Raw genomic sequence first — 16,228 nt, forward strand, 5'->3', positions numbered from 1 at the left:
ACCTTAAGATCTTAATGTGAGTTCTGGTTCGTAAGTAATGATAAGTTCAGAAAAGTAAGCTGGACGTTGGCCATTTAAGGCTTTATATGTTAAAAGTAGGATTTTGAAATCTGCCCTAAACTCAACTGGGAGCCAGTGTAAGGATTTAAGAACTGATTTTATGTGTTTGTATTTTCTTGTTCTTGTAATTATACTTGCAGCAGCATTTTGGATTAAGTGAAAGCTGTATAAAGAACAATTTGAACATCCAGTGAGCACCGCTTTGCAGGAAACAATCCTACTAGAAATAAACACATAAATTTCTCAGTATCCTGAATATATAGAAAATGCCTTAATTGCCCAACATGCTTAAGATGGAAGAAATATGTTATGGACAATTTTGTAATGTGCGCTTTAAATGACATTCTAGAGTCAAAGATTATACCTAGATTGTGGGCTGATTCAGTAAAATTAATGATGATTCCTCCTAAGTTAAATAATAACAGAATATAGCTGAGATCAGCATCATTCCCTTTAATAATTAACATCTCTTTAATCTGTGTTTAAAGACAATTAGTTCTCATCCATCCACTCCTTTAATTCACTCACATATCTAATTAAAGACAACATTGGAGAAACTTCATGTGATCGAAAAGAAAGGTACAACTGGGTACAAGTGAAATTAACATTATGTTTTCGAATGATAGATTCCAGTGGGAGCATGTAAAGTGAAAGCAGCAAAGGTCCTGCAGGACAACATATCTCACTTCTGTGTATAATGATGGAGTACTGTCAGCACATTTCTGTACGTACTGGAATTGATTTGGTAAAATGAAATGGTCAATGGTGTCAAACGCTGCACTTAAGTCTAACATATTTACAGTGGAGTTTCCTTCATCAGAGAATATCAGAATGTCATTTACAACACGCATTAGTGCAGTGTCTGTACTATAACCAGTGTGGAATCCAAACTGGAATTTCTCATATAAATTGTGATGCTTAAGGTGTGGCTGAAGCTGATCGGCGACTACTTTTTTAAGTATTTTACAGAGAAAGGGTAAACTGAAATGGGTCTAGAGTTATTAAGTGTGTGTGGGTCTAGGTCTGATTTTTTTAAGTAATGGTTTGATGATTGACACTTGTAGTGCATCAGATACTGTGCCATGCAATAATGAACTATTAATAATGTTAAGAATAGGTATTGCAAGAACATCAATTGCATTTTTAACTAGTTTTGTTGGTACTGGATCTATTGAACAAGAATTGGGTTTCATTTTAGGAATTAAAGTTAAGACTTCCTGTTCTGTTACAGGATTAGTGTTGACTGCAAGGTCAGACAGGCTCTGCCAAGCTAGTATGCAGTTTGCTCTGATGCTGAGATCTATGACCTTATATTTTTAATTTTCTCATTAAAGAAGTTCATAAAGTCTGTAGTGCTAATGTCTGTTGGTATTTTACACTGTAGATCCCAATGAATTCCCATTTATTAAACAAACCACTGTTCTAAACAGTACACAAAAATTATTATTATTGTTATCTATTATTTTAGAATAATAATCTGAGAGCTTATTGACATTTGTAACACTCTCTGTCCATGCAATTTGAGAGAACTGCAGCTTTATTGTTCTCCATCTGTACTTCAGTTTTTGACACTCTAATTTAAGAGCTCAAGTGTTCTCATTAAACCACGGTGAGATTCTGTGTGCTTTGATCACTTATGTTTTAAAGGGAGCCACTAAGTCCAGAGAATCTCTCAAGATCATATTATAATTTGATGTTAGCTGATCTAAATTGTTTTCCACACTTGCATTTGTTGTTAACTGATCTAAACAGTTTTCCACAATTACACTTGACTTAGTCAAAGTATCTATAAATTTTGAAGCAGAATTACAATCTAGATGTTGCACTGACTTTGTTTTAATCTGTGAGTGTATTGGTAAGGGCTAAACCAAATCAAACATAATTAAAAAGTGATCAGAAATAATTTAATAGGGTAATATTTAAAATTTAAATTTCAATTCTGTGACTTATAAGGAAATCTAATGTGTGGTCATTATTATGAGTGGGACCATTTGATAATCTGACAAAATTCTATTGAATTTAACAAATAAGTAAAACATTTTCAAAAAGTGTCAGTTTCCACATCAATGTGTACATTAAAATCCTCCATCAGCACTACTAGATTATAATTTATAACCAAATCAGATAAAAGGTAGCCAAATTCAGTCAAGAACAACAAATATGACCCAGGTGGTCTGTAGATTAGCAATACAATTGTGTTAGAATCTGTTTTAATATTTAAAATGAGTGCTTCAAAGGATGTGAAGTCGCCTACATTTTTAGAAGTGATATGCATTTTGTCACATTGAATTATAATAATGCAATTAGTTCAATTTATATCTAACAATTTTAATTTTCACTGTTGAATCTCTACAATATACAAAACATATAAAAACATTTTAAAGTCTTTACCTTGGGAAAGGATCTTTCACTTAATAGTTTAGAAAAGTAGTGGAAGGCAGCTATGCACAGAATACACTGTGGCTCCAAATGCACAAAGCACTCAGTCATTCAACTTATAATGTTTTATTAAGCACATTTACCTCTTTTAAAATTGTCCACAATATATCCAGGGCAAGACTCAACCTGTGAACATTGCAATCTAGCTCCAGCCTCACTGGACCACATGGCATAGGGGTGCACCAGACTAACATCATTTTGGACAAAATACTTTTAATGCCTATCAGACAGCATTGCTGTCACAATCACTCCTAACCTATTAACAGTTGTGTTTGGTGTACTCCCAGATGGATTTACAGTGGTGAAGGACAAATTGATTGTAATTGCCTTTACCTCACTACTAGCACATAGACTTACCTTGCTCAATTGGTAGAATCCCACGTCCCACTTTTAAGTCAAGGGGTAACTGATGGTCTATACTACTTGAAACTGGAAAAAATCTAATTCCAACTTAGAGGATCTGTTCAAAACTTTTTTTTAAGTAATTTTGGTTTGTTAAATTTGACTTGATTGTATGGAATGTTATTTGATACTAATTAAAATCAATAAAGAAAAAAAATCACTGTGTTTTAGGTTAATAGTTTAAGAGAAACAAATATCTTTGTTTCTGACTGTGTTTTGGCAAAAGATTGGATTAATTTACTGGTTTTGACTTGAGCATATATATCTCATGTTTATTTTCTGTCCAATCTTTAACTGCTTTATATGTGCTCTTTGTGATGCATCCCATTATCCTACTGGAAGTATCCATTTGTAAAAGGGTAGACTGTGATATTAATTTGGTATTATGCATTCAGTTAAAGCAGCAGAACAGCTACATTAGCATTAGGGTGGAGTAAGTGAAAAAGGCAAAGTGTTCTGCTCAAGAAAAAGAGAGATGATCAGGGCTTGAAAGGCTCTTCAATTTCTTATGCTAGCGCCTCAGTATCATTAGTATCATCTTAAAATAAACACACTTTGATCTCCAATGGTGACACATCCCCTGTGCTTAGTATCCCCACTCCTCAATATCACATACTGAAATAAACACACTCCGTAAAAAAAGTTGTGTAAAATTTAATATGCATCGCAAAGGGGAACAAGACATCGACAAAACGGATACCTCCTGTCTGGTTTCACTTCAATCACTGGACAGGATGATATGTGGCAGGTGTTGTCAAGAGAAAGGGAGAAGGTCCAGCTAAGATCAGGTAAGATGTGCTTAGCAATAAAGCTTGAGTAGGGCTGCCAAGGAAGGAGGAAGATATACAGGAGAAGTGGTTTCCTAGTGTCTTACAGCAGGCAGAGACTTCATCAGTTTAGAGCAAATGACTTAACATGTCCCACACAACCAAAATTAGAGAGGGGTGGACAACTGCACATCTACTGTTGTGCACAAGAATATTTTTACCTGTTCTCTTCAGTGCAGTCCTTACTGTTTTGACCCTCATTCCTTTATAATACTTCTTCCCATTGTTGTTTAAATTTCAGACTGCCGTGTCTTTTTTTTCTCCCAACTAAGACATCATTACAATACATGATGACATCCTTATGACATCACTTCCCGGCCTTTAAAGCCGCCATCTTATTGATAATAGAGCAGTTCTTCTTTGCACTCTGTTGTATGAATATGTCCGAGATCTGCCCCAGTCAACTGTAAGGGCTTTTATTGTGAAGTGGAAATATCCAGGAGGAACAATAGCTCAGTCACTCATAGAGCTGGGCCGCTGATTGCATAGTGCATACAAATTGCCTATTCTCTGTTGCATCACTCACACCAGAGTTCCAAATTGTCTCTGGAAGCAACAAAGCACAAGAAGTGTTTGTTGGGAACTTCATATTATGGGTTCCCATGGCCAAATGACTGCATACAAGTCTAAGGTTATTATGCTCAATGACAACCGTGGGGTGGTGCGCAACAAAGCATACCGCCATTTGACTCTGGAGCACTGGAAACATATCCTCCAGAATGATGATAACACTACACTATCTGGCAGTTTGATGGACAAATCTGGATTTGGTGGATCCCAAGTGAATGTTGCCTTACAGACTGCAATATGTCTACTGTAAAGTTTGGTGGAGGAAGGATAAAAGTATGAGCTGTTTTTCAAGGTTTGGGTTAGACCCCTTGGTTGTAGTGAAGGGTACTGTTAATGCTACAGCACACAAAGATAATTTAGACAATCGTGTGTTTCCAACTTTGCAGTACCATTTTGAGGAAAGCCCTTTTGTGTTCCAGCATGACTATACCCCGGGAACAAAACCAGGTCCACTAAAAAATAGTATGATGAGTTGATGAGTTTAGTGTGTACGAGCTTGAATGGCCTGCACAGAGCCCTGGCCTATTCAACACTTTTGGGATGAGTTGGACCGCCAGTTAATGGAATTTTGAAATAGGATGTCCAATAAACATAGATAGGTGTGACAGCCATGTGTCCACAAGCTTAAGGCCATAATGCCTATCTATCTATCTATCTATCTATCTATCTATCTATCTATCTATCTATCTATCTATCTATCTATCTATCTATCTATCTATCTATCTATATATAGTGGAACCTCGGTTCACGAACGTCTCGGTTTACATACAACTCGGTTCATGACCAAAAAGTTCGCCAAACTTTTACCTCGGTTCACAACCACACACTCGGTATACGAACAAGCCAGTTTCCCTTGCCTGCCTGCAAGCTGAGAGAGAGACTGAGAGAGAGAGAGAGAGTGCAAGCGAGCCACATGCCTGCTGGGGAGGGGGAGGGGAGATTGCTGCACGTACTGCCTGCCTTCTGCATGGGGGGGGTACAGCTGAGACTCTCTCTCTGAGAAGCAGGCAGTACGTGCACATCCCCCCAACTCCACCCCCGGCACAGGCAGGCTGAGAGTGAAAGAAAGAGAGAAAGCGAGCAAGCCGCTTGCCTGCCTGGCTTTTTTATTTAAGCAAAGCCGCTCCTTGTTCATTGATCTCAGTCAGACGTGCACTCTCTTTGTGCTCTACAGTATTTCGTGTGCTTTTACAGTTAACTATGGCTTCTAAGCAATTGAAGAGTGGTGAGAAGAAAGTTTTGAAGAAAATTGAAATCAAAGTAAAGAAAGAAATTACAAGAGGTGGAAAAACTGTTTACCAGTTTACTCATTTACCAATCTGAGAACCCTCGTGCTTTCAAGCAGCACAATGTAAACAAAGCCAGACTGCCAGTAATGTGGAGGGCAAACACGAAGGGTTGGGTCACAAAGACTTTCTTTTTGGAATGGCTGCATGAGGCTTTCGCTCCCACCAGCTAAACCGCTAAAAACACCAGAAACCCAAGAAATCACAAGAGAGAAAACACCTGAAGGAAAACACTTCATGCCAGAACTCGACTCATGCAAGGTTAGTTTTCTTGGTGGTTTTTGTATTACGGATTTTTCAAAAGTTAATTTTTCAGTTCGTAGCGTGAATTGTTGCAATGTTACTTTTCTCTTTTTTCAAATGTTCGCTTTTTTCCCTGTGCTTAAAACTCATTAAAGTGTTTACAGATGGAGTTGTTCATAGCGCGATTAGTTGCAATGTTACTTTTCTCTTTTTTCAAATGTTCCTTTTTTTCCGCTGTGCTTAAAACTCATTTTAAAAAAAGTGTTTACAGCGATCGGGCTGTAAGGCTATTAGCATGAACTCCTGCAATGTTTTTTGGTTGCTTGTGGTTGGTTTTTAAATTAAAGTTCGGATTTGTTCAAATGTTCCCCTCTGTTCAGAGAGAGAGAGAGAGCGCAAGCGAGCAAGCTCAGAGAGAGAGTGAGGGCGTGCTGCTGACGGGGGTGTGTGTGTGTGCTACAGAGAAAGAGAGAGCGGGAACGAGCGCATGCCGCTGACAAAGTGGGGGGGCTGACAGTGGGGGTGTGCTACAGAAAGAGAGAGAGAGCGTGAGCGAGCGGGGCGTGCTGCTAACAAAGGGGGGAGGGGTGTGCGCTACAGAGAGAGAAAGCAAGCGCGTGCTGCTGACGGGGGTGTGTGTGTGCTACAGAGAAAGAGAGAGCGGGAGCGAGCGCATGCCGCTGACAAAGGGGGGGCTGACAGTGGGGGGTGTGCTACAGAGAGAGAGAGAGAGACGCGTAGCTGAGCAGGGAGCCTGGGTGTTTTGTGTCAGTGTTATTCAATGTTTTTACTTTAGTTTACTATTACACTGTGCATTCTATGGCATAATTAACTATACAGTATTTGTGCTTAATCTTTACATATATTTACATACAGTTTGTACGGTCTGGAATGGATTAATTGTATTTAATTGTATTTACATACAATCCTATGGGGGAAATTGCTTCGGTTCACGAACAAACTCGGTTCACGACCGAGTTTTGGAACGAATTATGGTCGTGAACGAATTATGGTCGTGAACCGAGGTTCCAGCTGGGACACCCAAGAGGACTGGATGATGGCTTACACCTCCTCCAGACCACGAGGGGGCAACTGCCCTGGTGGATTTGGGGACCACGGGAACAGAGCTTAGACGCTCAACCCTATAGGGGCCTGTGGTCACCACCAGAAGTCTCCCCAATGCCTGAGGAGCCCTGGCCCTCAGCACTTCCGCCACACCCAGAAGTGCTGGGGGGAAGAAGACCAGGGACATCCGGAGTGCTTCCAGGTGTGCAGCCGGTACTTCCGCCACACTTGGAAGCTAGTCGGGAGGCACCTGGAGCACGTCCGGGTGTATATAAAAGGGGCCGCCTCCTTCCATTCGATGGCTGTTTATTTTGTTGTCAAGAGCCATTTTTGTTTGATTTGTTATTAAATGGGAGGGCTGGGTTGTCACACCACTTTGTCTGTTCCGCTATATAAATATAATGGGGTGCCAAACACAAAAATACATTGAATATATAAAGTAAAGATCCAAATATATAAAGTCAAGATCTAAATATATAAAGTCAGCATCTGCATATATAAAGTCAAAGTCTGAATATATGGAGTCAAAGTCATTCCTGAATATATAAAGTCAATGCTAGAATATATAAAGTGATGTAGTTAATATGGACAAAGCTAATGCCCTGAACCAATTTTTAAATTGATTTTCCAACCCACTATCACCTTCTTCTAACAAGTTACACACAGGAAAAGCTGTGGGACCAGATGGAATCAGTCCTCAAGTTCTTAAGGCAAGTACAATACAATACAGTTTATTTTTGTATAGCCCAAAATCACAAAGGAAGTGCCGCAATGGGCTTTAACAGGCCCTGCCTCTTGACAGCCCCCCAGCCTTGACTCTCTGAGAAGACAAGGAAAAACTCCCAAAAAAAACCTTGTAGGGAAAAATGGAAGAAACCTTGGGAAAGGCAGCTCAAAGAGAGATCCCTTTCCAGGTAGGTTGGGCGTGCAGTGCGTGTCAAAAGAAGGCGGTCAATACAATACAATATACGGAACAGAACAAATCCTTAATACAGCATAAAAATAAAAATTTTAGAAGTACGGAGCAGAATTTAACAGTAGATGATATCACATAATAAGATTTGGATATTTTTAGAGTCCTGGAGACCTCATCCATCAAGCTGCCTCCTCTATTTGGCCATTCCACAGCTGAAACAGTGCTGGGCCAGCCAATCCGATGAAAGGACGCCTCTTTGCCATGATTCATGTGATCCTCCATCAGGGATGACTTTACCATAGGCAGCCAAACAACTTGGCAGGTGGGCCAAGAGATAGAGATAAATGCATGAATTAGTTTCTCAGAATCCTGTTTATTTAGAAAGCGCCCTAAATTTCTATTATTTTTAAGATGGAAGAAACATGTTTGGGACAACTTTGTAATATGTGCTTTAAATGAAATGCTAGAATCAAAGATAACTCCTAGATTGCGGGCTGATTCAGTAAAATTAATTGGGATTCCAACTGAGTTAAATGATGACAAAATATTGCTATGATCAGCGTCATTCCCTCCAACAATTAACATCTCTGTTTTATCTGTATTTAAAGACAAGTAGTTCTCATTCATCCATTCCTTTAATTCACTAACACAACTAATTAAAGACAACATCAGAGAAGCTTCATTTTATTTAAATGAAAGGTATAACTGGGTGTCATCTGCATACGAGTGAAAATTAACATTATGTTTCCTAATGAGAGATGCCAGTGGAAGCATGTAAAGTCAAAACAGTAAAGGTCCCAGTACTGAGCCCTGCGGACACCATATTGAACTTCTGTGTATATAATGATGGAGTACTGTCAACACATTTCTGTACATATTGGAATCGATTTGATAAATAAGAACTAAACCAAGCGAGCACGGGGCCTGTAAGCCCAACATCGTTTTCTAGCCTGTGCAGTAAAATAGAATGGTCAATGGTGTCAAATGCTGCACTTAAGTCCAACAATATAATTACAGTGGAGTTTCCTTCATCAGAGGATATTAGAATGTCATTTACAACCCTGTACTATGACCAGTGTGAAAGACAGACTGGAATTTCTCAAATAAATTGTAATGCGTAAGGTGTGACTGAAGCTGACTGGCGACTACTTTTCTAGTATTTTAGAGAGAAATGGTAAATTTGAAATAGGCCTATAGTTATTTAGTATGTGTGGGTCTAGGTCTGACTTTTTAAGTAAAGGTTTAATGACTGACACTTTTAGTGCATCAGGTACTGTGCCATGCAGTAATGAACTATTGATAATGGTTAGAATAGGCTGCAAGAACATCCATTGCACTTTTACTAGTTTTGTTGGCACTGGATCTAGGGAACAAGTAGTGGGCTTCATTTTAGTAATTAAAGTTAAGACTTCCTGCTCAGTTACAGGATTAAAATTATTAAAGTGCTGAATGCAATGTGAGACAGGGTCTGCTAAGCTAGTATTTGGTTTGTACTGTGATGCTGAGATCTGGGATCTTATATTTTTAATTTTCTCATTGAAGAAGTTCATAAAGTCTGTACTGCTAATATCTGTTGGTATTTTGCACTGTTGATCTGAATTCCCATTTGTTAATTTAGCCACTGCTCTAAAAGTACCCTAGGATTTTTATTATTGCTATCTATTAATGTAGAATAGTATTCTGAGCGAGCTTTAAAGAGGGCTTTTTATATTTATTAACACTCTCTGTCCATGCAATTTGAAAGACATGTAGCTTTGTTGTTCTCCATCTGCGCTCCAGTTTTCGACACTCTAATTTAAGAGCTCGAGTGTTTTCATTAAACCAGGGAGAGTTTCTATGTGCTTTGATCACTTTTGTTTTTAGGGGAGCCACTGTGTCCAGAGCATCTCTCAAGGTCACATTATAATGTGATGTTAGCTGATCTAAATTGTTTTCCACGTTTACATTTGATGTTAACTGATCTAAATGGTTTTCCACAATTACACTCGACTTACTCAAGGTATCTATAAATTTTGAAGCAGAATTACAATCTAGATGTCGCACTGTCTTTGTTTTAATCTGTGAGTGCTGGCATGGGCAGAACTAAATCAAATGTAATTAAGAAGTGATCGGAAATAACTACATTTAATGGAGTAATATTTAAATTTTGAATTTCAACTTTGTAAGTTATAATTAAATCTAATGTATGGTTATGATTATGAGTTGGACCTTTGACAATCTGACAAAATCCTACTGAATTTAACAAATAAGTAAAACATTTGCTAAAAGTGTCAGTTTCCACATCAATGTGTACATTAAAATCCCCATCAGAACTACGTGATCATAATTTATAGCCAAATCAGACAGAAGGTTGCTAAATTCAGTCATGAACAATGAATATGGCCCTGGTGGTCTGTAGACTAGCACTATAATTGTGTTGGAATCTGTTTTAATATTTAAAATGAATGCCTCAAAGGATGTAAAGTTGCCTAAATTTTTAGGAGTGATTTGCATTTTGTTACAATGAATTATTCCAAGGCCTCCTCCTCGACCAGAATCTCTAGACTTATGAAGGAACGAGTATCCATCTGGTGACGCCTCAGCTAGGGAACAGTGTCACATTTACTAAGCCAGGTTTCAGTAAGAAGACACAGATCAGATTTTGTACTTAATATATATCATTTACCAAAACAGCTTTAGTGCCAAGAGAGCGAATGTTCAATAAACAGCATTTAAAACTGCATGGTTCTTTCTGAACTGCTGATATATTTTTGTTTTAATTTGAATTAAATTTCTATTACAGATGCCCCTGGTGGAGTGTCTGGTTTTATCCCTTGGTCTAATTATACACCTTATTTTTGGTTATCAATTAATTTATGGTTTGTATCAAGACTAAATTTACTGGATGCCCCACAACAGGGATTATGGGTAACAGCTTCAGGAAAATAACAGGTGGGATAAACAACAGCCTGTGATTTAAGATCACATGACTGCGGCCTGGATGGTGCTCTAATCAGTCAACCAGGCAGTTTTGCTGCCATATTTTGGGATAATACATAAGATCCCTCCAGTTAGGATGAAGACCATCTCTTCTGAAAAATCCAGGCCTTTCCCAAAAATCATCCCAATTGTTCACAAATGCTATGCTTTTATTTGCACACCAGGTTTCTAGCCAGCAGTGAAAGGAATGCAATCTGCTATAAATCACATCCCTCTATATAATCTTGGTAAGGGACCAGATACAATTAAATTCCGACATTTTGTTTTAGCTTTGGTGCATATAGAGATGAAGTTCCGCTTTAATACCTCAGATTGCTGTAAATAAATATCATTAGTGCCGACATGCAGCAATAAGGTAGATACTTCATCTTCTGCGACACGGTTCAATGCGGCCTCTATGCCAGAAATCTTAGCCCCTGCAAGGCACTTAACATTAACTGCTGGTTTAACATAGTTTGGAATTCTAACATTCCGCACTATGGAATCGCCAATTATGAGCACTTTATTATTCTCAGTTTCCACAGGCGCTGGAGAGCTGAGAACCTGTTCTGGGTCCGAATTGGTGACCTGGGTGCTGGGGACTACATGTTGGATTCTTAGACCCCCGTCTTACTGTTACCCACTTGTCCTGTGGCTGAATTGGTGCTGCTGATTTCGGCCGTGCACTGACTACAGTGGGACCTGGAGAGACTAAGTCCGAATCAGAAGTAGACGAATTGTCTAAACAAACCGAGTCGATCCAATTTTCGGTTTGCCTAATCGCTATCAGATCCGGTCCTCCAATTTGAGTATTTTCCCGACCAACTCTAAATTAACTAAACACTTTTGGCAGGGGAAGCTATCTACACTGTCGGCGGAAAACCTGAGCTGTACATACTGCAGGACACACAACGTATAAACGTGCTCTCGACGGGCAGAGAGCAGATAGAACTTACGTTAAGTGTTGAAGTCATCTTTGCCATTTTTATAGGTGCTCCGGCGCTTTCCGTGTTCAACTGAATCACTAAGAGACCGTTGGCTTAAAGTTTCCACCACCCGCTGAGCGATTGACTTTAATTTCTCATTGCCTTTAGTTTTGTCCACACCGGCTTGGCCAGGTGTGATTGAGCATCATGAGGATAAAGCACCTTTTAAGTCTAAGAAGGCTCTATCGCAAGCATCAGTTCAGACAGTACTATGGATCTTTCTGCCCTTTGTCAAGTCAGTGAGGGGGGTGGCCTGATGAGCAAAACTGGGAATGAACCACCTGTAGTATCCAGCGAGCCCGACGAAGGTCTAAATCTGCCTCTGTGTTTCAGGACATGGATACGCAAGCACCTCCCCCACCTTGTCCATCTGAGGCTTGAGGAGACCCTTCCCATCGAATACCTGAAATAATGTGACCCAGACTACACTTCTTAGGATTAGCTGTCAACCCAGTCAGCCTCAAACTGTCAATCACCACCTGCAGGCAGTCAAGGTGAGATCTCCAGTCGTTACTGAAAATGACAACATTGTCAAGATACGTTCGTGTGTACTCGGAATGGGGAGGCAGGATTTGGTACAGCATTCACTGGAAAGTCAATGCCGCCCCATGGAAATCAAAAGGTAGCCTAGTAAACTGAAACAGCTCATCTGGGCTGTCAAATGCAGTTTTCTTGCAACTGGATTCTTCCAGAGGCACCTGTCAGTATAGTTTTGTGAGATCCAGGGTGGAGATATACAAGGCTTGCCCAAGTTTTTTCAACTTGTCATCTATGTATGGCAACATGGAAATCTTATTATTAAGATTTATTACATGTTAGAGCATTAACCAATAAGACGTTTTCCATCAACGATCTTATTAGTGATAGGAAAATTGATTTCATTGCACTAAGTGAAACCTGGCTTAGCAGTCATTATGCAGCTTAATGATCACCTCAATAAACATGCCATTCTCAATAAGTTTCAGTCGGATTTCAGAACAGAACAGAGCAGAACAGAAACTGCACTCGTTAAAGTAGTAAATAACTTGTGGGTAAATGCAGACAGAGGCCGTTTATCTGTTCTCATCCTCTTAGATCTGAGTGCTGCATTTGATACCATTGATTACAATATTCTTAGAAATCACCTTAGTCAATGGGTGGGTCTCTCTGGCAGTGTCTTAAATTTGTTTGAATCCTACCTGGCAGGTAGAAAATTCTTTGTTAGTTGTGGTAATTATACTTCAAAGAAACATGATATTCTATATGGTGTTCCACAAGACTCTATCCTGGGTCCACTGCTGTTTTCGATTTACATGCTTTCGTTATGTCAGATTATCTTGATGACACATTGCTGTATTTATTAATAGGACCTGAGTGCCCCAACACTCTTGATTCACTGACACAGTGTCTCACTTGTGTTTCCGAATGGATGAGTAGTAATTTTCTCAAACTAAATAAAGAGAAAACAGAAATTTTAGTGATTTGTAATAATTGATATAATGAGGTTATTAGTAATAAACTTGATGCATTAGAATTAAAAGTCAAGACAAGGTAAAGAATTTAAGGGTAACTATTGACTCTGACCTGAATTTTAAATCACATATTGATCAGATTACTAGGACAGCATTTTTTCACTTAAGAAATATAGCAAAATTTAGACCTCTTATAACATTGCAAGACGCTAAAAAATGTGTTCACGTTTTTGTTTTCAGTCGGCTAGATTACTGTAATGCATTCCTCTCAGGACTACCTAAAAAGACATCAATTGATTGCAACTAGTGCAGAATGCAGCTGCTAGAATCTTAACTCGGAAACCAAAATCTGAGCACTTCACCCCAGTTTTGATGTCACTACACTGGTTACCTATGTCATTTAGAATTGACTTTAAAATACTGCTTATGGTTTACAAAGCTCTAAATAATCTTGCTCCATCTTATATTTCGGAATGTTTTACACTTTACACTCCAAATCGTAACCTTAGATCTTCAAATGAGTGTCTACTTAGAATTCCAAGTACACATCCTGCAAAACTGCTCTACATCCCAGTCCATATTCAGTCAATAAAAGCATTTCGAAATGCATTCCCTCATCTTCTCCACGCTGAGATGACCCCCGAAGACATTGGTGTGAGCAATTTTTAAAATCATCTCCCTATGTACGCTTGGCATCACCAACTGCTCGATCCACCCGTCCCCCATGCAATCAGAAATCACCCAATACTAGAAACTACTCTTAATTAAAAAGTGTGGTGTTTTAAAGTTCGAGTCCTCCCACTCCAGATAGTCATTTGTGATGTGGGCTTGTTTGAATGCAAAATCTAAGTTGCTGTCAGCTCATTGCAGGCGGTCAAACTCTGTCTGAGAGGCAGTCTCTGCTTCCTCTGCAGCCAACGCAGCATTGTGCTCACCCCCTGCTGCTACTTCGTCAGGGTCTGTAGTGGGTGTCCGATCTAGGGAGGTTGCCAGGGTGAAGTGTTTGATATGGCAGTCCAAACCATAAAGTTCTTCCCTCTAAATTTCAGAGGGAGTAACATAGACTCATATGTTTTAACTTCTCCATGGACACAGCAAAGGTTCACCCGGTCTGTGGTCCTATAATGTGGTTTACCGGAGCAAGTCACGGCAGACTACACAGATGTTGCTACCAGAGTCCAATGGCACTAGGATTTCACATCCAGCCAATTTAATAGGGACCTTAAAATTGTCTTTCACTAACATCTTGGGGGAAACTTGCAAAGCCGCATACGTGGGCCAGACCGATGTCCATGGTTTCTGCAGGTGGGAGGTGGCATTCCTGAGCCAGATGTCCCAGTTGATCACAGTGAAAGCACCTGCGCTCGGACCCCACTATGGAGTTCTTTCAATGTTGTCTTCTACCAGCGGTGTCTGTGACCCTAAGAGCATGTGCTAGTTGGATTGAAGTCTGGGCCAAGCCAAGGTAGCCCGTCAGTTTCCAGGTGGCATGGGCACCATCCAGTCTGCGAGTCAGGTCTAGTGGGCATCGTTCTGGAGAATCTCTTCACAAAGGTCCTCGTCTATCCCTGTCAGGACTGCGTCAATAGCGAGCTTCTCTACAACGCACTCGAAGGTGTCCCTGTGGAACCAACTTTGAATCAGGTCCAATAAGTCCTGGATCTGTCTTCATTATCAGGCGGTCCAGGTCAATGCACCACAGATGAAACTGGCACCCCTTGGCCACCAGGCTTATAGCTGTGTGGAGGAGGATCTGTTGCTTCAGGAAGTCATAATCATCAAGTCTTTCAGGATGGAGGTTTTGCATGACCTATAGGGCCTCTGTGATTAAAAACAGGGCCACAATAGCTGCCCAGCCTCCCCGTCCCAGCGCATCATTGTTGCTGTGTGGTCAAAGCAAAATAAGAAACATTCTGGGTCGTCAAAGCAAGGCATCTTCATTAGCATAAGACAGGAGCACCCGCAGGAGCCTCATGTTGCTCTGCCAGTATCTTGGTGCTCCACTGGTGCAAGACCCCACTCCTGGTACCATGTGACATGTAAGTCGCTGCCTTGCACCCAAAAGATGAGGCTGAGTCTAAGGACTTTAGGAAAACCAGCTTTATTCAACTTGAAACAGGAACAGCAATGTTATTTAGAGTTAGTGGGAAGCTACCATTCTACTACACACAGACACAGCAAACAGGCAGGGTCAGAGCCAGGTGAGTGTTCAAGTTATATGTTCTCTGCATTGCTCATCGGGCGACAGACGTGTTGTATGCAGAGGCAGTGTGCTTGCAGTTGCCTCTGTGATGTTGCGAACATGCGAGGCGCTGCAAACCTACCAAGATCTTGCCTGAAGAAGGGGCCTGAGTTGCCTCGAAAGCTTGCATATTGTAATCTTTTTAGTTAGCCAATAAAAGGAGTCATTTTGTTTGGCTTTTCTCTACATTCATAATGGCTAACACGGTACAACAACCTAGTACTACAAACCCTAGTTTTCAATATTTTTGTTGATCTTTACAAAGATGAAATACAAAAAAAGATTGCAACAAATTCAACAAACTTTAATTATGTTATTAGAGAGACTGCATTGGCAAATATTGCAAAATAAAATCAATCATTATGTTATTAGCAAAAAGAATTATATAATATTCCTTTTAAAGAAGGTAATGACAAACAGAAATGTAATGCATATTGAAAAGACAGTTATGTGTCACAAAAATAAATGTATGCACATGAATGGCTTTTAAACCAGTATACCAACAGAAACATCTGAATAAATATTCATACACAACACAGAAAACAATCAAATGAATATATATGAAAATTGTTTTAAAAAAAATTGAACCTATTTGAAGAAGCAAAATAGGCACACAGTCATAAAGAGTTACACATATTTAAAGAATCGCAAATGACTAAGCAATACCTGTATTAGTAGAAACAGTGGATAAATATTCCGAATGCTTTTATATTAAGACATGCACTAGAATGAGCTAAACAATTAAAATCTACTTTTCTGTGTCACAACAGCCAAAATACACCT

Source organism: Polypterus senegalus, chromosome 16, assembly GCF_016835505.1.
Source record: "Polypterus senegalus isolate Bchr_013 chromosome 16, ASM1683550v1, whole genome shotgun sequence".
Taxonomy (NCBI): Eukaryota; Metazoa; Chordata; class Cladistia; order Polypteriformes; family Polypteridae; genus Polypterus; species Polypterus senegalus.